This window comes from Anastrepha obliqua, chromosome 6 (genome assembly GCF_027943255.1).
Source record: "Anastrepha obliqua isolate idAnaObli1 chromosome 6, idAnaObli1_1.0, whole genome shotgun sequence".
Classification (NCBI taxonomy): Eukaryota; Metazoa; Arthropoda; class Insecta; order Diptera; family Tephritidae; genus Anastrepha; species Anastrepha obliqua.
In genome coordinates, this window is record NC_072897.1 from 52,809,013 (window position 1) to 52,836,645 (window position 27,633).

Consider the following 27,633-nt stretch of genomic DNA (forward strand, 5'->3'; position numbering starts at 1 on the left):
ATCACACCTTGGGTTGAGGGAGTTTTTTTAACGAAGTTTACGTCTTCGACCTGTGTGGTTCGCGGAAGACCTACTCTCCTACCTTCCATATCTGGGAGGCGTTCCCCTATTCCCCACCTGGGGACGCGCCCTATAGGGATAACAGGTTCCCCCAAGGGAACCCATGGTGCACATATTTTCCAGGGGACACAGTTCTTAAAACCGCTTTTGACTTACCATGTTTAAGCAGTCCAGTTAGGGAAATTGGCACATTTAGTCCTTCTAAATTTTAAATATTTAACACCGCTTGTATACAAGCCCTTGTTGGATGGTAGTTGCTGTACCATTCTTTTAATTTATCAATTAAATTCTTTTGCATTTGGTTATCTAGTTGCATTTTGTTATCTACTGCACCAAATATAGAAACATTTATTTCATCACTTTCTTGTAAAACTATACTTCTGATTTTTTCTGCATCACACTTTTTTTGGGGGCTTCTACTTTTTCATTCTTTCTTTCACATAGCTTAAGTTTGCGTATTAAATTATTTCGTTCCTTTAAAAATTTTTTTTTATAGGACTCGCGCTCATTCCTCTTCTACCCATCTTTTTATTTATTTAATTTACACTCACTCTTTTATTATAAATTTTACTTAAGTTATTTCTAACTTTCCGAAGCACGTCTTTTCATCACAAAAATACACTTTTAATAAATTTTTCGCTTTTTTTTGTTTGTACCGCTATAACTGTAAATTTCGACAATTGTGTATACAAACGTTAGCTCGTAGCTACGTAGCGGACAGTTTATTTTCTAACACCTTGCCTACTCACTTCTCGAGAAGGAGCACTGGAAGCGCTCTGGGAGCAGTGCTGTTGACATAAGCATTTCACTTGCTTAGAAGCTGTTCTGTAATAGCTTATGAAGGCAAGATATTGCACCATTTCCTTCTGGGCGTTTTATGTACAGTGGCAAAATCCACACACACACACACACACACCATCCAGCTGCCGATGGTTACTCACGTACTTGGCACAGCAAAAATATTACGATTCGCAGACACTGCCCAAGGAATCCAGCGCACATTCATAGGCACAGCATTGTGCCAAAAATTATGAATTATAAACCGTTAACGAAATTGCTTCATAATTTACAATTTTTAAGGTCTTTGAACCACTTTTTAGGTCTTTACCATGAAGTAGTTACATTGTTATTCGATATGTGAATCTTAATGTTCAAGACAAATAGTATGTAATACATTTTAGAAATAAAAAGTGCATATTGATGGAAAAATTTTAGTTTAATAATTTTAGTCTATTGTCTCTGTTGATATGAACAATACTGTAGAAGAACACAGCTCAAAGAAGTTAGTCAAAGACTTGGTTGATAGTAGAACTTGCTTGTCTTTGAAAAAATATAAAAATTTGTTTTTTTGAAATTAATTTTAGAGTAGGTCTTAACACTATGTTAATACTGAACTGACTGCCAACACATTTAACAGTCGTATTTAAACTTATACCTCATCATACTGATTTGGGTACACATCTTGTATAATAGTTTCTTTGTTTTCTGTTTAGGAAAAACAGGTTTATCTTTTGGTATTCTTAACATATTTTTATCTTTTGTTGTTCTTAAAATACATACAGTTTGTCAAGAATATCTTTGCATAATGAAATTTTATCTTTGATCGTGAATTCCAACAACAAATAAAAAAGCAAACAAAAAATTTTTACACACATTCCATTACTGTACTTGTCTACGACTATTAGGCGTCAACAGTTATTAAATACGAGTAAACACACACATTATTAAAACCACAACAAAAAAGATGTTTACTCTATTTAAAAAGTGTCAAAAAAATCTTTGCATAACTGATGAAAACAACAAAAAATGCAGTCTTTTGGGGTTAATATTTTGTATGCCCTCCTTGGGCATCAATTACCGCTTGAAGACGACTTCGCATTGATTTAATTAGTTTCGGAATATTATATTCCAATGGTATTTTCCCCCACTCTTCTCTGATGAATCTTATTAATTCAGTTTTAATAGCTGGCAATATTTTCCCTACTTTTCTTTTTAAATGAACCCACAACTTTTCGATTGGGTTAATGTCGGGACTTTGGGCGGGGGTATCAATAACTTTGGTGCAGTTGTAGAGTAAGCAGGACCTGCATAAATAAGATTTATGTTTTGGATCATTACCTTGATAGTATTTGTATTTAAATTTGTTCCAATTTTCCGGGTCAACAAAGCCGAATTTTCTAATACTGGAAGTCAATTCGTTTTTTAAAATACCAAGATATACTTCCTTGGTCATTATTTCGTCCAAAATTTTGATTTCACCCACTGCCATTGCTGATATAAGTTAATGCTACTTATGTTTAAAGTTCATTCACTACATGCGTTTCCGCTGAAAGTTGATCCACCTCAGTTGCTCGATCTTTTCGCTGACGCTATATCTATACTAATATTATAAAGAGGAAAACTTTGTTTGTTTGTTTGGTTGTAATGAATAGGCTCAAAAACTACTGGACCGATTTTAAAAATTCTTTCACCATTCGAAAGCTACATTATCCACGAGTAACATGGATTATATTTTATTTTGGAAATATGGCTCGAGATATAGGTCAAAACGTGGACCCGGGTAACCTTCGGAGGTGTATGTACAATATGGGTATCAAATGGAAGCTGTTGGTGAATGCTTTAGTTCAGAGTATTTTCCATGCCGCTCCGTGACTAGGGTCTCGAGATAGAGACCAGAACGTGGACCCTGGAATGTGTTTGTACAATATGGGTATCAAATTGAAGCTGTTGGTGAATGCTTTAGTACAGAGTATTTTTCATGCCACTCCGTGACTAGGGTCTCGAGATATAGGTCAAAACGTGGACCCGGGTAACCTTCAGATGTTTATGTACAATATGGGTATCAAATGTAAGCTGTTGGTGAATGCTTTAGTCCAGAGTATTTTTCATGCCGCTCCGTGACTAGGGCCTCGAGATAGAGACCAACACGTGGACCCTAGAATGTGTTTGTACAATATGGATATCAAATTGAAGCTGTTGGTGAATGCTTTAGTACAGAGTATTTTTCATGCCGCTCCGTGACTGGGGTCTCGAGATATAGGTCAAAACGTGGACCCGGGTAACCTTTGGTTGTGTATGTACAATATGGGTATCAAATGAAAGCTGTTGATAAGTGCTTTAATACGGGGTAATTTTCATACCTATTGATGACTAGGGTCTAGAAACATATGCCAAAACGTGGACCCGCTGTGTCCTTGCACCGAATTAAACCAAACTTACACACATTGTTAAGGAGGTATTGAAGATGGTTTCCGTATAGTTTGGATACCTATTGGTAGATAGGGTCTCGAGATATAGGTCAAAACGTGGACCCGGGTAACCTTCGGATGTGTATGTACAATATGGGTATCAAATGGAAGCTGTTGGTGAATGCTTTAGTACAGAGTATTTTTCATGCCGCTCCGTGACTAGGGTCTCGAGATAGAGACCAAAACGTGGACCCTAGAATGCGTTTGTACAATATAGATATCAAATGAAAGCTGTTGATAAGTGCTTTAATACGGGGTAATTTTCATACCTATTGATGACTAGGGTCTCGAAATATATGCCAAAACGTGGACCCGCCGTGTCTTTGAACCGAATTAAACCAAACTTACACACATTGTTAAGTAGGTATTGAAGATGATTTCCGTATAGTTTGAATACCTATTGGTAGATAGGGTCTCGAGATATAGGTCAAAACGTGGACCCGGGTAACCTTCGGATGTGTATGTACAATATGGGTATCAAATGAAAGCTGTTGGTGAATGCTTTAGTACAAAGTATTTTTCATGCCGCTCCGTGACTGTGGTCTCGAGATATAGGTCAAAACGTGGACCTGGGTAACCTTTGGTTGTGTATGTACAGTATAGGTATCAAATGAAAGCTGTTGATAAGTGCTTTAATACGGGGTAATTTTCATACCTATTGATGACTAGGGTCTGGAAATATGTGCCAAAACGTGGACCCGCCGTGTCTTTGAACCGAATTAAACCAAACTTACGCACATTGTTAAGTAAGTATTGAAAATGGGTTTCGTAAAGTTTGGTTGTAATTCGGAGCACTGGCAACGGGTACAGCGTTCTTTTGAACCAGCCATAATGTCGCTTACTTTTTTAACGCTTGGGGCGGACCTGAACTGTCAAATTGACAATGTGAGTTACAATGTGTCAATATTTCTTTCTGATTTGGATATATTTACTCAAAAACAAATAGAAAAACAAAAAATATTGTTTATGCCAAAGCGCTTGAATAAAGAATAGAGAAAAAGGACCCCCTGCGGAAGCCTGTGTTGGAGTATTGCGGTACGTATATATTTATTTAGCGAATAAGAAAAGTGAAAAAGAAATAAAAATATTTTGAAAAAATATATATATTAAAAAAAATTAAAGGAATACAGGGTGGCTGATGAAAGCCGCTACCAAAAAAAAAATTGAATAACTTTTTTTCTTTTTAAGTTATCGGTTCCATTTTTGTTTTAATTTGCAGATTGATCTTTAAAATTTATTAAAATGGATAACTGGGACACGCTAATAAGAATTTGGATAGTCCGACGCTATCACGCACTGGAGTCCGTAGTTTTGGTACAGAGAGAGTACAGGCGGATGTTTGGCGGCGATCCCCCGAGCAGATGGACCATAATGAGACTGGTGAATAATTTTGCTGAGCAAGGAACAGTCGCAAGAAGGCCTTATCATCGAAACCCACCAGTTTGGACGGAGGAAACGACCGCTGCTGTAGCTGCAGCTATACAAAGCAATCCAAGGGTTTCAACAAGAAGCTTATCTGCTCAACTTGGTGTCAGCCGACAGTCTTTGCAAACAATAATGCACAAAGATTTAGACTTATTTCCCTACAAAACTCCAATGGTTAACAAACTGAATGCAGCAGACTTGCCGATTCGCTTGGAATTTTGCCAGAAGATCCTGCAAATGGTGGAAGAAGACCAAAACATGTTAAACTGCCTTTTCATGTCTGATGAGGCCCATTTCGATTTAAACGGCAATGTGAACAAGCAAAATTGTCGAATATGGATTACTTCTAACCCACAGATACTCCACTAGACGGAATTGCATCCTCTTCGCGTGACAGTGTGGTGTGCGGTTTCTTCACGCTGTATTGTCGGGCCTTATTTTTTTGAAGAAAATGGTCACACCGTTACGGTTACTGGAGACCGTTATTTGAAAATGCTGAAAGAATTTTTCTATCCAGAACTACGCCGAAAGAGAATTCCTTTCAACTCTGTGTGGTTTCAACAAGATGGGGCAACGTCTCACATAGCCCAGACTGTTATGACAGAGTTGCGACGAAAATTTCCCAATAAACTGATTTCAAGAAACTCCGAATTTCGTTGGCCCCCCAGGTCGCCTGACCTTACTGCACCTGACTTTTTCTTGTGGGGTTCATGTAAACAAGAAGTTTATAAAACAAAGCCAATAAATTTGGATGAACTAAAACAATCCATTCGGGCAACAATTGCGGCTATTCCTGTCGCAACTCTCAAAGCAGCAATGAACAACTTTTTACTAAGATGCCGCACTTGTGTCAACGAGCATGGGGGGCATTTAAATTCAATTATTTTTAAAACTAGTTAAGCTACATTTAATAAAATTTAATGACCTTCAACTTGAAAAAAAAATAAATGAATTCCATGCACTAAAAAAAAAGTTATTTGAGTTTCTTAATGTAGCAAAATTCATCAGCCACCCTGTATTTCAAAGTAAAATAAATTAGAGGAAAATAAAATTAATTTCTAGAGAAAGAAAAATTAACAAAGAATAAAAATTATTGTGGATTCTAAATAAATTAGGATAGCGAATAAGAAAAGTGAAAAAGAAATAAAAATATTGTGAAAAAATAAATATAATAAAAAAAAATTAAAGAAATAATATATTTCAAAGTAAAATAAATTAGAGGAAAATAAAATTAATTTCTAGAGAAAGAAAAATTAACAAAGAATAAAAATTTTTGCGGATTCTAAATAAATTAAGAAAGCGAAGAAGAAAAGTGGATACGAAATAAAAGTGAAAATATTGTAAAAACAAAGTATAATTACATATAAAATGAGTAACCCGAATAACCTCATTAGGCCCCCAGTCCTTAACGCACCAAACATACCAATCCCTTCAAATCCCAATACTATACCCGGACTCAGTGAATTTATTACTAATATTGTAACGAACGTTCTTAGAAACACGAACAGAGAAGGCATAGGGACGGACCAAATAATTAATCCCGAACATCTTAATAATTTAAACGAACTAGACAAAATACCGGACATTGTCAGGTCTATAAGGGAATTTTCAGGAAAAGAAGATGAATTTAATTCATGGAAGAAATCTGTAGAAAGAATCCTTAAGATCTACGAACCATCTGTAGGAACACCAAAATTCTATGGCATTTTAAGTGTCATTCGAAATAAAATTATCGGTGAAGCTGATGCTATTTTGGAGTCATACAATACTCCATTAAATTGGAAATCCATACTTCAATGTCTAACACTTCATTACACGGATAAACGCGACATATCAACCTTAGAATATCAAATGACCACCCTAGTACAAGGCTATCAATCTATACAAGAATACTACCAAACAGTTTACAAACATCTATCTCTAATACTAAATAAAATAGGATTTATGGACATATCTCATGAAGCAACCTGCCTCCTTACACAAACTTATAGGGATAAAGCCCTCGACACGTTCATACGTGGACTAAGAGGAGACCTTCCACGCCTTCTCGGAATGCGAGAACCTGTTGACTTACCCCAAGCACTCCACCTGTGTTTAAAACTCGAAAACCAAAATTACCGTACGAACTACGCTTGTAATGACCACAATAGAAAAAGTTTTCAGAACCAAGCACCACCAGTGCCACCAAGAAGATTCAACCAGCCAACCCCACAAAGACAACAAACATTTTACCCTCAGTTAGTGTACATCCCGCAACCCCAAAATAATGCTATCCATAATAATAATTTCCAAAGACCCTTCTTTAACCAAAACAATAATAATCGTCCACAATTCGTACCACCTCGAAATTTTGCACCAAAACCCCAGCAAAAACCAGAGCCTATGGAAGTAGACCAGAGTCTACAAACAAGAAGAGTAAACTATATGAATCGGCCACCATCGAATCGAAATTTTCAGGGAAAAAGACCAATAACAATGCAACCACCAATACAGGATAAAAGTCAACGCAATTTTAATATAGAAACACATTACGAAGATGTAACCAAGACGCCATACTACGAAGACACTCTAACATTACCCGAATACATCGACCCTATCAGGAACTATAACATAGAAGAAGACGACAAACCCGATTTCAAGAACCAATTTCAGAACGTTGATTTTACAGACATTCATTTTTTAGAATGAATGTCTTTTCGTTGCCATACATTGAGAGCAAAACGAGCGATGGAGAGATAATAAAAATCTTGATAGATACTGGTTCTAACAAGAACTACGTTCAACCTCGTTTAGTAAAAAAGAAAATTAGAAATGAAACTCTTTTAAAGCCAATTCAGTAGGAGGATATATCGATGTTACCCACCACACATTTGCAAACCTCTTTAACTTAAAAGAATCCAATATACAATTTTTTATTCTACCTAGTTTAAAATCATTTCACGCCATCATAGGAAACGACTCTTTAAAAGAATTAGCTGCAATAATACACACCAAAGACAATTATATGACTATTAAAAACTGTTTAAGAATAAAACTAAAGCAACAGATTTCACAAGATGTGAATTCAATCAATATACGGTCAGAGCATTTGACCCCAATCCAAAACTCAATGTTGAGAAAATTAACAGAAAACTACAAATCTTTATTTAGCGATTCAGACGAAAAACTGACGTTTACAACCAATGTAAAAGGTGAAATCAAAACAACACCAGTATATACAAAAAACTATCCCTATCCGATGTGTCTCAAAGACCATGTCGAAAAACAAATTGAGGAATATCTCCGCGACGGTATTATTCGACCATCTAGGTCTCCATATAACTCGCCTGTATGGGTAGTACCAAAAAAATTAGATGCGTCAGGAGAGAAAAAATACCGAATGGTGATAGACTATAGGAAACTAAACTCAGTAACAATAGCAGATAAATATCCAATACCCGAAATAAATGGAGTACTTTCAGAACTTGGAAAGAATAAATTCTTTTCAGTACTCGATCTAAAGAGCGGCTTCCATCAGATTCCTTTAAAAGAATCAGATATAGAGAAGACAGCTTTTTCGGTGAATAATGGGAAATATGAATTCACCCGATTACCTTTCGGTCTCAAGAATGCTCCTTCTATTTTCCAAAGAGCTCTTGACGACATTTTAAGGGATCACATAGGGAAACGATGTTATGTTTACATCGATGACGTTGTGATATTCAGTAAAGACCAAGAAACCCATTTTAATGATATTAAAACAATTTTTGATACCTTGAAACAAGTAAATTTAAAAATTCAGCTTGACAAATGTGAATTCTTAAAGACAGAAGTAGAATTTTTAGGTTTTATTATTTCGGAAAACGGTCTCAAAACAAACCCCAAAAAAGTAGAGTCAATAATAAATTTTCCAGCCCCCAAAACCTTGAAAGACTTAAGATAATTCTTAGGTCTGTCTGGTTTTTATCGCCGCTTCATCAGGGATTATGCGAAGCTTGCGAAACCCCTGACAGCTCTTTTAAGAGGGGAGGATGGACGTGGACAAAAATCGATCCAAAAATATTCAAATCACATTAAATGAAGAAGCCTTAAGTGCATTCGACAAAATCAAACTTTCTGTGACTACAGAAGATATAATACTAAACTATCCCGATTTTGCAAAACCTTTCCAACTAACCACAGATGCATCTAACTATGCAATAGGAGCAGTCCTATCTCAAAATGACAGGCCCATCGTTTTCATATCTCGTACATTAAGCGAAACAGAAGAGCACTACGCTACCAACGAGAAAGAGATGTTAGCCATCATCTGGTCACTAAACAATTTACGTAATTATCTCTATGGGTCACGAAAAGTTCAAATCTTTACGGACCATCAGCCTTTAACTTACGCCCTCAGCAATAAGAATAATAACAATAAACTGAAGCGATGGAAGACCATCCTTGAAGAGTATAATTATGAATTATACTACAAACCAGGAAAGGCAAACGTCGTAGCAGATCCCCTATCCAGACTACCCCAAATCAACCATCTAACAAATTCTGAAAATGACAATAATTCACTAAGCGAAACTATCCACAGCGACATTAGTTCTACGCATCATTTGATACCAATAGCCCAAGAACCAATAAATGTGTTCAAGAATCAAATTTTTCTTAAAATAGAAGAAACGTCATCTTATCAATTTCAAATTATATTTCCAACTTATCATAGGCATATCATTACTGAAACCGAATTCAACCAACAAAACTTAATAAATCTTCTGAAAAGATATCTAAACCCATCAGTTATTAATGGCCTTCATACTGACGAGAACACCTTAGGAAAAATCCAAGAAATTTACCCAATTTATTTTAGCAACTGCAGAGTAAGATTCGCAAGAAACATAGTGAAAGACTTACCTAACGAAACAGAACAGAATAATGTAATAATTAAAGAACACAAACGCGCTCACAGAAATGGTCGCGAAAATAAAGCACAAATTCTAAGAAACTTTTACTTCCCACAAACAGAGAACGTTAAATATAGAGAATTCTCACGAGCTACGAATAGTGTGAATTGTCAAAAATGAAGTGAAACCGCGAACACTATTTCACCTCGCTTAACTCGACAGCGGGGAAGTTCTTAACAGAGCTGATTACAGTGAATTATGTAGAAGTACATTGGCTCCGCTCACTCTTTGGTTTCTGTATGAAATCAAACTGACGAATGCCGACGGCACTTTGCAAAGAATTTGCTTGTGCACTTCTATGTTCCCTTGAATTATGCGCCAACATTCATCACTTTTTGTTTGTTGATTTAATCTAAAAATAAGATTCAAACAAAAATTTTAGTAAATTGAAAACTTCATAAAAATTTGATGAAAATTTTTAATAATTTTTCGAGTCTAAATTAATTTTAGACAAGAATTCATAGAGCATACAAGTGTATGGTATATTGATGTATATGTATGTATATCAATATATGTTATGTTAGTTATGTTTGTGCAAAAGATCAATTGCATCTTCAATTCTTATAGATTTTGATACATACGTGCACACGCACTGGAGCAATAATGGCCTATCTCTTGACGCACCACCTTATCATATTTACATTTGAATGTGCATTCATTTGTTCCTTTGCAAACGAATTTTTTTTCAATTTAGATTTATTACATGGAATAATATATGTATGCATTTTATAGATAGTATAAAACATTTTATAGATAGTATAAAACTTTGAAATTTAAAATAAATAAAAGAAAACGTGAAAGAAACGTATTTGCATACATATGTATATGGGACAACTAAGTTCTATTGCATCTTTAATAAATATAGTGTTGCACGCATACATACATATGTATGCACTGAAGCAACATGACCTACCTCACGAGCATCGCCTTATCATATTTCATGCAATAATTAGGGTGTAAATATTCGAATGATCGAATTCCTGCAAATGCTAAAACAACTTCTTCTGCATATACATCGACGTATGTGCATGTGCGTATATGCACACTTGATCCCTAACTATACCTATCTATATATATATATATACGTATATCAATTGATCAAATCAAAAAATTCTGTATACAAAACGCTTCATTACCAGGCACACAGGAAGATGGCATATGCAAATATAAATATGTGAATTGAATTCAAGCAAAACAATGCTTAGGTATTAATATACACATATGCATGTGCATACAACCGCACACGCAGGGCACTCACGTTATTCCTTTAATTCCGAATGTCGTTCAAAGCTAAAATTCTATGCCTAGCGACTACAAGAACAAAAAAGTTTTGATATTCAAAATAAATAAAAGAATAATTTTAACAAACCCAAGATATACTCCATATTTACATATTTTATAGGATAAAAAAGCATATTCATATGTTACCGTAAGTATATCAGTAACAAAATCTGTTTAAACTGTTTCTTATTACATACATATGTATGTACATATATACATACACATGTAAGAAACAATTAAGCGAAAGGTCAATGTACTGGAGCAACCATGACCTACCTCACGTATTGGTATATTGCGCAAGTGTGCCCTATTATATGTATGTCCGTACATACATACATATACATACATTCTCGACTCCCAGCAAAACTATGCTTATTAGTATACACATACATATGTATATACATACAACAGCTAAAATTATAAGCCTGGCGACTGCAAGAACAAAATACATTCATACGCGCAGTCGCAGCGGTCATGATTTTTTTAGTCGCAACGGCGCTGAAAAATCCAAAATATTCTATAACACTAAGTTCGAGCTCATCTGCTCATATGCCCATATGACAATTTTCTCGTCAATTTGAAAATAGTCAATATTGTAATATTTCGCGTTGAATTATTTGCCAATATTTGGTAAATCTTCAGTTTTTGTCAAGTCGAGTGGCCGCGGCTCCGTACATATGTATGCATCAATATATGTATGTAAATATGTGTTCTAAATTCTCGACAGCAATAGCAAATCGAAATATTTTTTCTGTCGCAAGTGCTCGCAGCCTCATATGTATGTATGGCTATGGCAGTTTGTATGCATGTATTTATGTACTATATATGCGTGTTTTGCTTTTGCACGTCCATAGGAACAATTTTTCATATGAAGATATTTATTTTATTGGGCTGAACGAATATGTGTATTGATATTCTAATGAAATCCTGTCGAATTGTATTATTGGTATATGTTTCTTTAAGATCCTCTTACCAAATAAATATTATTATCCTTAAGAAAATGAAATACTAGTTTTTTTAATTTTAATTTTTTATTTTTATTCACAGAAATTTATATATATGTAATATATATATTTTACAATGCTATAAATAATAGGTAATTACATTTCCTGAAATAAAAAAAAAAATATAATTATTTTTATTCACAAGTAATTTAAGTATTCTTATATGTATATGTATATATTTTACGATGCTATAAATAATAGGTAATTACATATCCTGAAATGAAAAAAAAAATATATAAAATTTTGAAAGCACGAATTACGAAATTGTTCTCATACTATAACAATTTCTCACACGACTTCGATATTGACATCGATTAAGTCATTGCGATTTACCTGATTTTTAAAACACTACTCTCAATCCATCATGATTAAGAAAAAAATGTAGTGCTTTAAAAATCTAGGCTCGGGTGCTAGCTGAAAGAGAAGAAAAAATAAAAAAGAAACCTGTAAAATAGACTAAAAAATAGAAAAAACCTGAAACGGAAAATACCTGTAAAATATATAAATAAAAAAACCTGAAATATAGAAAAGAGGAAAACCCTGAAATAAAATAATAGGTATCATTATATGCAAAGGATAGCTAATAGATTATTTATTACCTGGGTGAGCGGTGAATCTCTTTTCGTTGGGCCCTGGCTTACAACCTACAGCTTTTTTAATTTATTTTGAATTTTTCTGACTTTGGCATTATTGGCCTCATTTCGCAAGAGCCACTTTGCATTCTTGAATAAAAGGACAGTTAAGAGAAAATCTAATAGCTTCACGCGATGATCTCTACATTCGCCAGATACTATAAACCAGTCGGGAAACTCTTTTTGTGCTTTTTCTTTTAGAGCGGACAACATTGAACACCTAAGACCTGCAATGTGGGCATATTTTGCGAAGAGCTTACGGTACCACACCATTTGGAGTCGACACACTTCGAAAACCCTGTCTTCAGGATTGACAAGCCTTAAATCGCTGTCATCCGTGAAGTTTTTTGATCTTATCAGGGCTTCTGAATGCAACTTCAGCTCCCCTTTTGTTTTCGTCATGGCGTGGGTGCACTTTTCACATTGTAACTTGCACAGCACTTTCTGGTAAATACCATAGCCAGTGAAGTAACGCTGCACTTGTACCTCAGCTTCATGACTTTCTTCAGCAAAATTTAAATCTTCCACATCAATCTCTTCTAAAATGAGATCTTCATTTCGCTGGTCTCCTACTTCTGCCTCAAGATGACGATCCTCGGGGCCTATATACCAATCTAAATTCATATCGTCATCATCTGTACAATTAGAACCTTTCTTCTCAAATTTCTGGCGTAAAATTTTCATTGAGATCAGTCGCGCAACTATGTATTGAATTTCGTGAGCTGATGGATGAGTATTCATACCCTGACTAGCCCGTATGCGATAGAAAAAGTTGTCCAACGCATCTTGATTCATTTTCCCGGTGAAAATAAATTTGAAGGAGCTGTGCTCAATGAAAAGTTCCTCGCATAACTTTTGCATCGCTAAAATCGTTATGCGGAAACCTTCGATGCACTTAACGCGTGCGTTTCCCGGCAACTTTAATGACCGCAAAAAATCTAGATGTTTATTTAATCTATGAATTTTTTTGGTGTCACCACGCCTAATCGGACATTTTCAAGGATTTTTCGACTGGAATGTTTTTGCATCCAATTCATCAAAGAGATCATTCATTTTTTTAACGAACATCTGTGTGGGCTTAGCGCCTTTAATCACATAGTCGTCACTGCCTAATAAATTTTCGGCCAAGGCCATGTCGATACCACAGGCTACCGAATTGCTCAGGACCTGAGGCGCGCGTGAAACGCTCATTTTTTCCATAAAACTGGGATATATATGGGCCTCCGTTAGTTTCGGACAAATTTTAAAATGGGGATTCATTTGATCTATATCAAACAATTTTTTGATCACCTTGAAGCTTGTCACTCCATCTGGTGTTAAGATGTCATATTTCATCAAGGTATTTCGGACGGACTTTATCAAGTGACAGTAATCGAACATGCAAAAAATTTTTGTGTCTTCGTGCAGGAGAAAGGGGCGATTCTCAGAAATCCCTAAAGTGTTAAAAATAGCAATGTTGGTGGGCCTTTGATCGCAAACTATACCTTTCAAATTTAACCCCATTTTTTTCAGTTGTGCGATATTTTTTTTCAAAATGGACATCAATGTCTCCGTTGGTATACCCCCACTGGAGATATAATACGAAAACACGTATTTCCATTTGGAGCACAATCCCTTAACCATAAAAAATAAACATCTATTCCCAATTTTGTTTTCGCGTTGACCTTCCCCATGGTCTACAAACCCATCGATAACATCTCTAGCTTTATTGTAGCTCAAGTCCGACCTGATGATAATTTATTTGATGACATATTTGAAACAATTTTTTCTAAATTATTGCAGACATTGGCATCGAACCCCGGAACAACATATTTGATGGGGCGCCAACGCGAAAGGGATGATTTATGGGGCAAAGCAAAACCTAGATCGTCACGCATAAACGTATATGCTTTGGAGGACATATAATTAATGTTTTGGGCCAATGTCTTTTCCTCCTCGCTATAACGATTTTTTTGGCCACTGACGATCATTCTTGCGAAAGTTACAGCATCACTGCTTGAAGTTTCTTCCGCAAGAACTGCACGACTACACAAATATTTATATTTTTGCAGTAGCTTCTCATTCTCTGCTTCTAACTCTTGAATTCTTTTTTTTAATTTTATTTCATTGCTCCGATAATAACGAGCAGCCTGAGCAAATCGTTCGCTACTGCTTGTGATTTCTAAGTCCTCACAGATGTTTTTGTTTTTGGGTGCCTGCCTTGTTTCCTCTAGCATGGAATATTTTGCGAATTCTTCTAACGTAAGATCGTTTCCTACACCTACTGTACGATTTACGTACACTTTAGTAACGGGCGGGCAAACCCAATCAGAGCCAGTACTAGGTGAGCGACTTCTAGTAACTGGCTCTAATCTTAAAGATGGAACAGCCCCATCTAAAACTTTATAACGAGTTACTTGCTCTGGACTAAAGTGACGCTTACAAACATATAGCCTGTCAGTATCGGCTGGTTGCACGTTGCAAGCCAGGGCCCAACTATTTCTAGCCTCTCCGCGTCGAGGAAAGGCGTATAACGCATGACCCTTTTCCACTACGCATCCTACAACGCAACAGCTTCGTTGCTTCTTCGGCATTGTACAGCTGTACGTAGGGTCATCGTCATGCCCTATTAAAAAAATGTATTTTATAATATAATAATTTATAAACATTCAATAATTTAAAAACATATAATAATTCATAAACATATAATAATTCATCAAACTACATATAACGCATCACTACGAAACGACTACACGAAATGACGTAAAAATTTTCCGATTGGTTGTTTTGATTTTATTCAACGAGGCATAGCAACGGATGCCGTGTATTGTAATATTATGGTTATTAATAAAAAATTATTTTCTATGAAATTATATACATATCCTAAATCCCTCAAAACTACTCGCTCGGTAATTTTATCACACTTGGTAATTCCCATTTATATTTATTTATATATACATATATATATTTATATATGCACATACATATATCAAATGAATTAGCATAATATATGCACATAAATATGTATATGTAACATCATTTACATTCAAAAATTAATTTAAATTTCTTAACTTACTCCACTTTCCTCCCTCAAAACTCTAATGTTACCAGTTAGCAAGCCTCACCCTCAATAAAACCTATCCACCCTAATATTGTATGAAATGTATGCAATACATATGCAGGTATGTGTGTTTGCTATTCTTGTAGGTTCGCTTCAGCGAAATATAAAAACACACATACCTACTTATGTATTGCACAAAAACTTACCTAAACGAAGGGTGGGGATGGCATTTAAACATTTTCCCCCCACAACATATGGTTCAAATATAAAAATATGGCGAAATATATAAACACACATATGTACCTACTTATGTATTGCACAAAAACTTACCTAAACGAAGGGTGGGGATGGCACCCTTTCTTAAACATTTTCCACCCACAACATATGGCTCAAAATGCTTTACGCACACATATGAGTTGTGGGGTGGAAGATGCATCGCCGTCGGGATTTTTAAGTTGTCCCTCCATTTTGCCACTTCCTCAGGATCTTTTGGGAACGAAAAAAGGCGTTTTCCGTCCCGCGAACAACCGCGTACGCGACACAATCTATCACTCATTTTTTTTTTAGTTTTAAATTTTTTGATGTAACGCAGGGCGCTTTGAAAAAAACGCTAAATTTCTACCGCACTTTAAACACTCGAATACACGCACGGCGCTTTGAAAAAAACGCTAAATTTCTACCGCACTTTAACCACTCGAATACACGCACGGCGCTTTGAAAAAAACGCTAAATTTTTAACGCACTTTAAACACTTGAAAACCGATTTTAACGCCCGAATTAAACTCCGCCCGTTGGAATTTGCAAGTCGCCTTTGCAATTTCGCAAAACTTGAATCCCGTTAACTTTTTGCGATTGACATTTATTATTCTGGCGCAATTTTCCAAATTCCAAAGGGCGAAATAAATCTCAAAAAAAAAAAGCACCTGTAATGTCAAATACATTACGCCCCTCACACAAACTTTTCTAATAATATCTTACATTGCTAATTGCTGTTAACACTAAACCTACCATGACGGGTCAAATGACCCATTTTAAACTTTTTTTCAGAAGATTTTGGAAATAACATTATTAAATCGCCGTTTTCTTTCACGACTTTTATTAAAAAATACATCGAATGTATTTTTCAAAATTTACTCCTCTCTTGCTAATTGTTTTACCGAGAAATATATGTGATCTGCTCTAACTACCGTAGCGGGTCATTTGACCCATGCACAGATTGTGTCTCTTGATTGAGCCGTTTTTCCTATTACGTGATATATTTCGCTCCATTGAGTTATATTTATTGCAGACTGACGGATGAATAGCCAATTTCGTTCTACTACAAGCGAGCGCTACAGTAAAAATTTCAAGTTATAGTGCTATTTTGTGATTCAAAAATTCTTATTTGATAATTTTACATATAATTCTTATCCCAAAAATGTCAAAACATTCAAGATATTTGAAATCATTGGAAGTTATAAATAACATAGATGAAGAGTGTTCGGAATTCAGTGAGGAGCAACTGTCTGAAAGTAAAGTAGATAACATAGTACAATATAATAATTCATTTGACAGTACAGATGAATGTGAGTCCTCAGGTAAAGAAAGCGAAGGTAAAGAAAGCAAAGACGAGAAAAAGACCGTTATCGAGTTCAGAAAGTGAAAAATATGTGGAAGACCGATGTACTGAAATTGCGCCTGATGGTATAATTTGCCAAGAAATAGAACAAAGCTCAACACCTGGACGTTCTCCAATTTATAATATTTTTAGGGAGTTTGTAGGCCCGACAGCGTATGCCAAACGAAATATAATGAAGGGCAAAGTAAGAACTGCATTTTCTTTGATTATTGTTAATCGTGTAATGGAGCACATAAGAAAATGCGCAGAAGAAGAAGCCTCTCGAGTATTGGGAATTTTACTCCTGCAAAAGTAAATGTATTTATTGGTCTTCTATGTATATGCACGTGGCTTATATCAGGCAAAAAATTTGAACATTTCATATCTATCACTAAATGGGGTCTAGCCAGCAACGAAGCCAGCAACGTTTACAAAATGATAAATTCGCTCTAATCTCAGAAGTATGGTACAAATTCATCAAGAATAGCCAAAATTGTTAGAAGCCTGTGTAACATGTAACTATCGATGAACAGCTGTTCGAAAACAAAGTAGATTTACACAATATATGCCGAACAAACCGAATAAGTTTGATATCAAATTTTGGCTAGCATCTGATGTCAGCACTAAATACATCATAAATGGATTTTCATATTTGGAAAAGGAAGAAAAAAGGTTGTTCTCAGACTAATGGAACCGTTCACAGGATGCGAAAGAAGCGTCACTACAGATACTTTCTTTACAAGCGCTTCACTCGCTACGAAACTATTAGAAAAGAGAACCACTCTTTTGGAAAGGATTTGCGGAAGCATAAGAGAACTGCCCTTCTGCGCTTCTCAACAAAACAAGACAAAGTAAGACAAACAAAAAAGTGCTTTTACTAAGCGCAAAACATAAATCTGTAAGCATTGAAACATATGGCAAGCGTATACCAGAAACTATAAGATTTTACAATAATACTAAGTACGGTGTAGAGATGACGAATCAGATGGCCAGAAAATACTCAGTGAAATCAAAATCGCAAAGATGGCCTGCGCAGATTTTCTTCAATATTCTTGACCTGACTGGAATCAACTCAAGAGTTTTATATAGAGAAACAATCGGCAAAAACACCTCTAGATAACAATTTTTATTTTAATTAGCTGAAGAACTTGCCGAAAGAAGATTTTCAACAGGATCCAAAACAAAGCAAAGAATAAACTATTTTTATGTTTTTTAAATTTAATATATAAACTATTTTGAATCATTAATTGAAAACAATTGTTTCATTCATATACCAAATTGGCTTAATTGATATATTTTTCGCTAGACTTAGTAATATATATAACATTTTAAAGGCGGGTCATTTGACCCACTTTGGTAGGAATAGGACTACATAAAGTATCGGTAGGTTTAGTGTTAATAATACTCACTTGCTGCTAAGTTTACATAATTCAGCCCCTTCCTGTTAATTTTTGTTGAAAAATGTGTCAGTGGTGAAATTGTCTTCCCGAGACGAGTACCCCTCGAAAATGAACACTTTCCAGTCATTAAGACTTCTCTATTCATTAACGTTCTCTGCCACAAATACAATCGAAAATTGATAGAATCGTTAAACAGTGTAAAATATGCAAGGAACAGAAATACGAACGACATCCTACGAAACCACTATTACAATCAACGCCTATTCCTCAATATCCAGGACAAATAGTTCACCTCGACATTTATCATACTCACAAAAAAGTAATACTAACAGCCATAGATATATTCTCGAAGTATGCCCAAGCAAAAATAGTCAATTCTAGAGCAACCCAAGATATAATACAACCCTTGAGAGAAATCCTTTTAAACTACGGAATCCCCGAAAAAATAGTCATTGATAACGAAAAATCTTTGGGATCACACCCAATAACTCATTTGATAGAAGATCAATTTAATATAGCAGTTTTCAGAGCACCCCCTTACACCAGTACTGTCAATGGACAAATAGAAAGATTCCATTCAACTATAGGAGAAATCATGAGATGCATAAAAGCCGAGAAAATCCATACCTCATTTCAAGACTTATTAGAAAAATCCATGTACAAATACAACTACACAATTCATTCCACTACCACCCAAAAACCAATCGAGTTATTCTTCGGAAGAAGAGTATCAACAAATCCTTTGGAATTACAAAAAGATAGAAATGAAAATATTAATAGATTGAAAGCAAAACAAGTAAAGGATCTTAACTATCACAATAAAAATAGACAAGTTTTTAAAGACTATAACCCAGGAGATATTATATTTGTAAAAACCAACAAAAGAATAGGAAACAAACTTTCATGTAGATAGAAAGAAGAAACAGTAAAAGAAAGCAAAAATAGTACAGTTATCACTCAATCAGGCAGAACAATTCATAAAGGATTAATTAGGCAATAAGAAAAATTAATAATAACATAAATATATTAACAAAAACTAACAATTTTCTGATTTCTATAGAAACAATATGACAGACAACAAGGACATCCTACTAATACTAACCATACTAATCATGACGACCACTAGCTTAACAGAAATGGAAATACTCTTCTTAATTGGCGCGATAACCGCTTACGCGATTTTGGCCGAGATTAACAAAGCGCGCCAGTCGTTTCTTTCTCGTGCTAACCGGCGCCAATTGGACACACCAAGTGAAGCCAAGTCCTTCTCCACCTGATCTTTCCAACGCAGAGGAGGCCTTCCTCTTCCTCTGCTACCACCAGCTGGTACCGCATCGAATACCTTCAAAGCCGGAGCGTTTGCATCCATTCGGACGACATGACCCAGCCAACGAAGCCGCTGGATCTTTATTCGCTGCGCTATGCCTATGTCGTCGTAAAGCTCATACAGCTCATCGTTCCATCGTCTGCGATATTCGTCGTTGCCAACGTGCAAAGGTCCAAAAATCTTACGCAGAATCTTTCTCTCGAACACTCCAAGCGTCGCTTCATCGGATGTTGTCATCGTCCAAGCTTCTGCGCCATACGTTAGGACGGGCATGATGAGAGTCTTGTAGAGTGTTAATTTTGTTCGCCGAGAGAGGACTTTACTGCTCAATTGCCTACTTAGTCCAAAGTAGCACTTGTTGGCAAGAGAGATTCTACGTTGGATTTCAAGGCTGACATTGTTATCGGTGTTAATGCTGGTTCGATTCTCCTTTCATGGGTCTTTTCCAAGATTTGGCGTATTGAGAATATTTGGTCGATGGTAGACTTTCCAGGTCTGAAGCCACACTGATAAGGTCCAATCAGTTGGTTGACGGTGGGTTTCAGCCTTTCACACAATACGCTCGCTAGAACCTTATAGGCGATATTTAGAAGACTAATCCCGCGGTAATTGGCACAAATTGCAGGATCGCCCTTCTTATGGATTGGGCAGAGCACACTTAAATTCCAATCGGCAGGCATGCTTTCATCCGACCATATTCTGCATAGGAGCTGATGCATGCACCTTACCAGCTCCTCGCCGCCATGTTTGAATAGCTCAGCCGGCAGTCCGTCGGCGCCCGCGGCTTTGTTGTTCTTTAGCCGTGATATTGCTATTCTCACCTCGTCATGGTCGGGTAACGGAACGACAATTCCGTCGTCAACGATTGGGGTATCGGGATCTTCACATTCTCTATGACATGCGCAGCTGTCACCGTTTAACAGGTTCGAGAAGTGTTCCCTCCATAATTTAAGATTGCTCTGTACGTCAGTCACCAGATCGCCGTCTTTGTTCTTACAGGACAACGCCCGGTCTTAAAACCTTCTGTAACCCGCCGAACTTTCTGGTAAAATTTTCGGGCGTTGTTCCTATTGGCCAGCATCTCAAGCTCCTCGCACTCACGTATTTCGGCCTCTCGTTTCTTCTGTCGGATAATACGTCTCTCTTCCTTTTTTAGCTCTCTGTAGCGATCCCACATGGCTCGCGTTGCGCCCGATCGCAGCGTGGCTCTATAGGCGGCATCTTTTCTTTCGGCGGCAGCATGACATTCCTCGTCGTACCAATTGTTTTTTCGGGGTCGCCGGAATCCGATTTCTTCTTCGGCGGCGGTACGTAGGGAACGAGAAATGTTGCTCCATTGCTCGCGCATGCCGGTGTGTTGGGCAGTGCTCTCCGAGAGCAGGAGTGAGAGTCGAGTGGCGAATCTTCTGGCTGTCTGTTGTGATTGCAGCTTTTCAATGTCGAACATTCTTTGCGTAGGTAGATGTACGTTTTTTGCTGCACAGAGGCGTGTGCGCAGTTTGGCTGCAACGAGGTAATGATCCGAGTCGATGTTGGGTCCTCGGATCGTACGTACATCTAATACACTAGAAGCGTGTCTTCCATCTATCACAACATGATCGATCTGGTTTCGCGTTTTTCGATCTGGAGACAGCCAGGTAGCTTGGTGAATCTTCTTATGCCGGAATCTGGTGCTACAGACTACCATGTTTCGGGCCCCGGCGAAGTCGATCAGCCTCTGTCCGTTACCGGATGTTTCGTTGTGCAGGCTGAATTTTCCGACTGTGGGACCAAAAATTCCCTCCTTGCCCACCCTGGCGTTGAAGTCGCCAAGCACGATTTTTATGTCGTGGCGGGGGCAGCGCTCATAGGAACGTTCCAAGCGCTCATAGAAAGAATCCTTGGTCGCATCGTCCTTCTCTTCCGTCGGGGCGTGGGCGTAAATTAGCGAGATGTTAAAAAATCGCGATTTGATGCGGATTGTTGCGAGACGCTCGTCCACCGGAGTGAACGACAGTACTTGGCGACGAAGTCTCTCTCCCACAACAAATCCGACACCGAATTTGCGCTCCTTTACATGGCAGCTGTAGTAGACGTCGCAAGGTCCTATGTTTTTCTTACCTTGCCCCGTCCATCGCATCTCTTGGATGGCAGTGATGTCAGCCTTTACTCTCACGAGGACATCAACCAGCCGGGCAGAAGCACCTTCCCCATTAAGAGACCGGACATTCCAGGTGCATGCCCTCAAATCGTATTCCTTATTTCGTTTGCAGGAGTCGTCATCAGTGTTGGGAGTTCTCATCTGAGGCTTTGTTGCTGTTTTCATTGGGGGGGCTTTTTAAGTGGCGGGTCCCAAACCCAGCGCACAACCAGCTATGCTGGGATGCTTCGCCTTCTCACTTTAGCTCACTCCCGAACGGCTGTTCGGAAACTAACCAGAGGATACGTGGGCTAATCCCGGACGTTGTGAGCTGCTTGAACCATATGTAGAAGAATCGTCCTGGCCACTCCCAAGTGAATGGCGATCAGTAACTTTCCCCACTTGCGTGGACTTCTACACATGGAACCATCCTCCCTCTACTCTAAAAATCATTTAATAACGATCAATGACGGACAAGCTAAAATACAAGAAGGGACATTCAAGATAGTACACCATATTGACCTGGACCAATACGACAATTTTTTAAAAGACGTACTAATCTACCTTAACAAGAATATTCCCGCTAACAACCTTTTCTACCCCATCCTTAAGTCTCAGATAGACATATCCTTAGTAATACTTTCGAACATAAAACCAAAAATGGAATTTAGAAATAAGAGAGCTGTTAATGCATTAGGTACGGCATGGCAATACATTGCTGGTACTCCTGACCGCGAAGATTTTGATATTTTGAATAATGATCTAAACAAACTAAAGGAAAATAATAATGATCAAGTAATAATTAATGAAGTTTTCAATGAAAGAAATAACAACTAAACAACATTGGGAAATCAACTACTAAATTCGATAAGAAAAGACAATTATGTAATAAGTGAAATAACTCTGAATCTGGAAAGTAAAATAAGAATTATTAAAGAAGAATTAATAAACATTAAGTACGCCATTCAATGGGCTAAAATTGGAATTATGAATACAATATTGTTGAATAAAAAAGAAATTGAGATAGCAATCATGAAATTAAAAGAAGAAAGAATGCCATTCGCATCAGTTGAAGAAGCATTAGAATATGCAAAAGTTAACGTAATAACTAAAGAGTCAAGAATTTTATATTTGGTAAAAATACCACTAACAAACAATATAACTTATAAGAATATTATAATAAGACCAGTTAAGAGAAATAAAGAAATTACTAAACTTGATTTCGAAGAAATACTAAAAAACAAAAATGGAATATATGGAATTAAGAATAAATGTATGAAATACAATGAAATAAAAATTTGTGAGAGAAATAACATAATTAATATTAGTAACAGCACCTGCATCCCTCAAATACTAAGTAGTAGAAAATCATTTTGCACAATAAGTAATAATCAACACGTACCAACAATCGAGGAAATACAGCCCGGGATAATCTTACTAAACGACTTCAATGGAACACTAAAAACGGAAAAAGAGCAGCGAAACATTACTGGTACTTATCTAATCAAGTTTCACAACACATCATTGAGCATCAATAACGAAACTTTCACCAATATCGAAATGTCTACGTTGACAGCAGAATCAGCGATCATACAGCCAACACCGCTAGAAAGGGAACGCATCAACATTTTATCATTAGAAGCCCTCAACGAACTACATATTAACAACACGAAAAAGATAAATCTGTTAAGAACAGATTCGACAATAAATAAGAGCGCAATGCTAGGACTAGCAATAATCTTCACAGCAATAATAATAACCTTCAAATTTTGGATAAAACCCACATCAAAAATAATCATCCAAGAAGTACCAACGGAAGCATTCAAATTAGTCGACCTAAGGACCAGCACCTTACCGAATCTCCCAGATGCATCAATTAACACAAATAATAACCAACTAGCAAACGTCGTTAGTTATTCAAATCTTCGACTACATGACCTACCCTATTTCTAATAAGACGATCGAGGACAATCGTTTTTAAGAAGGGAGGAGTTAACGCTACTTATGTTTAAAGTTAATTCACTACACACGTTTCCGCTGAAAGTTGATCCACCTCAGTGGCTCGATCTTTTCGCTGACGCTATGTCTGTAATAAACCGTGTGAACGGCAACAAGTGAAATTCCGCGAATATGGTCACGCGGCATAACAGGTGAATGAGGGAATGCATAGGTTAAATTAGCTTTAAGAAATTTTGTAAAGTTTAGTTGATATTTTTCAATTGTGAAATAAAGACGGAGTTGCTCCGCAAAAAATATTTTTTTTTTTTTTAAATTATCAATGTGAAGATAATTAATTTATACAACCCCAAACCATTACTGACAGTTTTCCAAACTGTACCGTAGGGATAATATTTGTGTTTTGTAGTACTGTGAGAGGCTTGCGCCAAACTCTCTGGGGACCATCATGGTAGTAGAGCATCATTTTCGTCTCATCTGAGAAAATAACGTCATCCCAGTATTCTGTGGGAAGTGATATGTGCTCGGTGGCAAATCGCAATCCTTTATCAACGTTTTGTGCTGATATCAGGGGTTTTTTCCTAACCACTCTTGAAGAATATTTGTGTTTTTGCAACACTTTTCGAACAGTTTCATGAGAAACTCTTAACGCGTAATCTTTTTCCGCTTGAAGAGCTAATCCTCTTGTACTGCTTTGCGGGCTATTATAAATAGTTTTAATAATTTTACGTTCAATTCGCTGCGTCACTTTTTTTGGTCTACCTGTAGATCCTTTCAACTCGAGTCTTTCTTCATTTTCAGCACGGCTTATTATATTATATACAGTTCTAATTTTGAGGGAGAACATATCGCCGATTTCTCTGGCTGATTTGTCTTTGTAGTGATTGAAATATACTAATTGAATAATATTTTTTGAAACTCGTTTTCCTGTAATTTTTTTATTCAAATCTGAGATCACTTGAAGCACTGAAGACAATCACTTTATAACTAAATAATTTCTTACCCCTTTCACATTCCATACCAGTTGCAAAAAGACCTAAATGAATGAAATTCGCGGAAAATAACTGCATTTTTTGTTGTTTTCATCAGTTATGCAAGATTTTTTTGACACTTTTTAAATAGAATAAACATCTTTTTTGTTGTTGTTTTTGTAATGTGTGTGTTTATTTAATAACTGTTGGCACCTAATACTCGTAGTCGTAGACAAGTACAGTAATGGAATGTGTGTATATGTGTTCGTACGCCTGATTCTTTTAATGGTTCTCTTGTGGGATTCCGTTCGTATTTGCCGTAAAGAGAAGCTGTGCACTTTTTATAGTATGCCTTACATTATTGTTTTATGTTCGGCCAATAGTATTGTTCTAATAGTTCTTTTACATTATTTTTGTATCCCTGTGTGCTCGCTCGTGTGTTTGTTTAACTAATTCTAACTGTCTATCTGGTTGTGTTATGTCTTCGAGTTTATTTTGTGTATATACGAATTTTATATCTGTGAACGTGTTTTTTTTATAATTTGTCCGTATCTAAATAAATTCTCAGCTGTTGTATGTATAGCTGCGATATTTTTCGGCTGCAAAAACCGGATATCAGATATTTTTCGTCAGTAAAGGTTATTGTGAGACTTATTTTACTTTGAAATATAATACGCGAACTTGTCTCATTCTTTTGTGTGTTTGGTATCAATTCTATTTGGATACCGCAGGCATTTAGCGGTTGGCGTACTGCCTTGTTAATTTCGTTGTATGAACTATCAGATGAGTGTACAGTACCTATAGAAGATGTGCTAATTATTTTTCGTGACAATGCCTCAGCTACAAGATTTTGTCCGCCGGGTTTATACACGACTTTTCCTCAATAATCTTCGATAATATTTTTCCATCTCTTTAGTTTATGATTTGTATTCTTATCCGATATGGCGTAAGTAAGCGATGGTCGGTATACATATATGGTTAAGTCAGCTACGCCGCATATGTAATTTCGTAATTTTTATAGCGACCATATATCTAGTTATTAGACCGTTTTAAATTTGGAATGGCTGAATCTTCCTTCACCCAGTGTTTTTTTAAACATTGATGGGCAGTTTTGAACGGCTTTACAGATTCTTCCAAGCATTCAAAATTATTGTTGCGAAAACGTTGGTCGGAAAACCATACTTCGTACCAAGCACTGTATGTAAATTGACAAACTTGTAAAAGTTTTGCTCTGTGATTGGGAAGGAGTATAAATGTGAGCAATGCAAGAATAGCTCTGGGGTTCCAACGGGCGTTACTGAGCGATGGTAAAACTCGAAAGTAATGTAAGGAAAAACGTTATGTTTTTGATAATACTGAAAGTATTGTCCAAGGTCATACAAACACTGCATGTCATCTCGCCATTTGATATTAGGAAGTTTCATTTTTCTGCTGCTTTGTTTGAAGTTTTGTTTCAGATTTTGAAAATCAGTTATTAAATCTGAAAATATTTCGTAGGAAATATTGGGTGATATTGCTTTTGCGACAAGTAACTCATTCATTACATGCTTCAGAATTAAATCGAAAACATGGTGTTGGCGACCAACATATTGTGGCGGTGTCAAACATTTTTCTTTAAAACATGATTGTAGATAATGAACAATTATCTTTTTTTTCCCGGTATTCACATTTGTTGTATCACATACAATCACTTTAACTGAGTTCCACAAATAAAATCGGTGTAGAATTTCCTTTATGCCTGTAAATTTAAGTAGAGTTAGAAATGTATATTTTTGTATATAAATTTATACCATATTTATATAATATTATAAAATCTTAATTTTTATTTCTTACCTTCAAATATTGTAACACTTTTCCCATTCTCAAGCACAATTACCGCTACTCGCACTTCTTTAGTTTCATTTGACAATACCACTACCTGCGCTTCCTTTGTTCCAAATTTTTTGCCGTTAAAATGAAGACACCAATTCTCTTTTTGGAACGTTGTCATATACATATATTGCTTCCTGATTTCATTGAGACTTTATATACGGCAAATTGTGAGGATGCAGGAATATGAATGCCTGATTTCACTAATTCTTCAAATACTTTTTTGCTAGAGAAAACCAGCTACTTAGAGAAAACAAGCTATCATGTCTACTGCGATCTTTATTTGACACTTGACTTTTCTAAGTCTTTTTGTAGGTGTTTCAGGGTGATACAATTCATTATCTCCTTCCAGGGACGATATTGTTGTATCAGATTCACTTGCATTTATAACACTGTGCTTTTGTACGGTGACTGCTTTAAGTAAAGCAATTTTTGATGAATGAATATTTCTTTCCTTTTCAGTGGTGTATCCGACATCTCTATTGGAATTTTGTTGAAGTGCATGCAACTTTTTGTCTTCAACACTCAGCCAAATGCCATTTGGATTGGTTATATCGAAATTGTCCAAAAACTACAGAAACTTTTCCATTAGGTCGCTTTATAAACTTCGAATAATTTTTTAAGAGATTTTCTACTTTTCTTTCAATTGAAGTTTTAGCTATACTGGGAAAGTTTAATTTTGTCCATAAATCCAGCAATTCATCGGCAATAATTTTAAATCTTGCTTTTTTACGTTTTTCGACGTTTGCCAATGAGTTATATCTACTTATTAT

The 27,633-nt window shown here is 36.3% G+C and overlaps 1 long non-coding RNA gene across 1 annotated transcript; it reads right to left on the reverse strand.

Annotated features, from left to right (window-relative positions):
- Positions 1-12,190: 12,190 nt before the first annotated feature.
- Positions 12,191-12,583, reverse strand: LOC129250001 (uncharacterized). Its single transcript, XR_008582780.1, has 2 exons — positions 12,549-12,583; positions 12,191-12,489 (listed from the first exon to the last, which is right to left on the reverse strand). It is a non-coding gene; the product is annotated as an uncharacterized LOC129250001 (long non-coding RNA).
- Positions 12,584-27,633: the final 15,050 nt, after the last annotated feature.